The sequence below is a fragment of the Trichechus manatus genome, unplaced genomic scaffold, assembly GCF_000243295.1.
Source record: "Trichechus manatus latirostris isolate Lorelei unplaced genomic scaffold, TriManLat1.0 scaffold00004, whole genome shotgun sequence".
Lineage (NCBI taxonomy): Eukaryota > Metazoa > Chordata > Mammalia > Sirenia > Trichechidae > Trichechus > Trichechus manatus.
Window position 1 is genome coordinate 35,898,256 of NW_004443940.1, and position 1,445 is coordinate 35,899,700.

General features: G+C 72.3%; 1 protein-coding gene across 1 annotated transcript in view; it reads left to right on the forward strand.

Annotated features, from left to right (window-relative positions):
- The first annotated feature begins 145 nt into the window (after positions 1 to 145).
- The window catches only part of BCL2L11 (BCL2 like 11), a 65,313-nt gene continuing 64,013 nt past the window's right edge, over positions 146 to 1,445 (forward strand). Inside the window, exon 1 of the mRNA XM_023734392.1 lies at positions 146 to 271. The gene's annotated coding sequence lies outside the window, so the exon portion shown is untranslated. The remainder of the gene's footprint in view (positions 272 to 1,445) is intronic.

Here is a 1,445-nt window from a genome sequence, read left to right on the forward strand (position 1 = left end):
GCGGTGCCCGCGGTGATTGGGCGCCGCGCGGGCCGCCAGTCTGAGCTGGGCGGCCGGGCCGTGCAGGTTTCACTTCGTCCCGCGCAGCCGCCGGGTCTCGCGCTTGTCGGAGGGTCCCACCCCGAGTCGCCGCCGCCGTCGGTGTCTCGCAGTAGCCCGCGCGCCCGATCCCGCTGCCGTCAGCACCACCTCGGACTGCTCGGTTCGCGCCGCTCCCCTGGTCCTCGTCCCGCCAATGTCTGACTCTGACTCTCGGACTGAGAAACGTAAGGTAAAGTGCTCCGGGTCCGGGGAAGCGGGCCGGGGACGGATGGAGGACGGGCGATCGTCCCCGCGGCTCCACTCCTGCTCGCCACCTTCGCACGTGCAGGCGGAGGACGCACGTACCCGTCCCGCCTGTCGCCCGAGCGGCGGCCGCGTGCCCCCCGGGCGGGTCCACCTTGGGGAGGTTCGCCATGCCGCTGCGGGCACTTGGCCGAGGTGCGGCTCGGTACCGAGGTCCGGGAGGCGGTGCGCAGGGCAATGTAGCGGCGCGGGCCCAGCTCGGAGGCGGCGTGGGCTCTGGGCGCCGGACTGGAGCGGGGGCCCTCGCGGCACCGGACGGCGCGCCTGACCGGGAAGCCCGGCCCGCTCCCGAGTAGCGGCGGCGCGGTACAGCGGGTCTTGCGTCCGGCTTTTGGCACGCGGGCCTGTTGCGGAGGGTTTGCGGAACTTTGGTGGCCATTTAACCGACGATACCGGGCTTTTCCTTTTCCTCGCTCAGGCCGAGGTTTCGGGGCAGCTGCTGCCTTCGCCTTCTTGGACGTGCCAGGGGCTTTGCTCGGTATGCGGGCGCCCCGCGGACGGTGCCAACCACACGGCCACGGGCAGCGAGACCGAGGCCCTCCCACCGCCATAGCGCGCGGGGGACGCACTGCGGGCAGCAGAACGTGTCCGGCCTGTGGGGCCGGGACGGCTCAGTGTAGGGTCCTCAGGGCCCTGTACCCGAGTTGGTGCTGGTGGTGGAAGGGTCGTCAGGGTAGGGGTCTGGGTGTGTCCGGGGTCTGCCGTGATTGCGCGTGAACATGCGCGGCGCTGGCCATTGCCGGCCCCTCAGAATTGCCCTGTGTCCGCGGAGCACGGGGAGCAGGATGCGCGCTGCAGCTGGGTCGGGGGCGACCGCTGGGGTCCTCACCCTGCGGGCTTGGGCGGCGGCCGGCGAAAAAGACCGGGGTCTAAGGACAGCCCTGCCGGACGGAGGAGAGCGCGGCTCCTGCTTTGTTTCCAGGTGGCGGCCGGTGCCGTGCCGGCGGTAGTCGCTGAGACGTGCTTGGCGCCCGGAAGGGGCACAGGGGCGGTAGCCGGGCAGCCGCGGCCCCCTAGACCTCCGCCGGGATCCCGCCGCCGCCGGCCGAGCCGCAGTCGGAGGCGAGTTTGTTAACAATCGCTTCGCCTTCGGCGGCCCG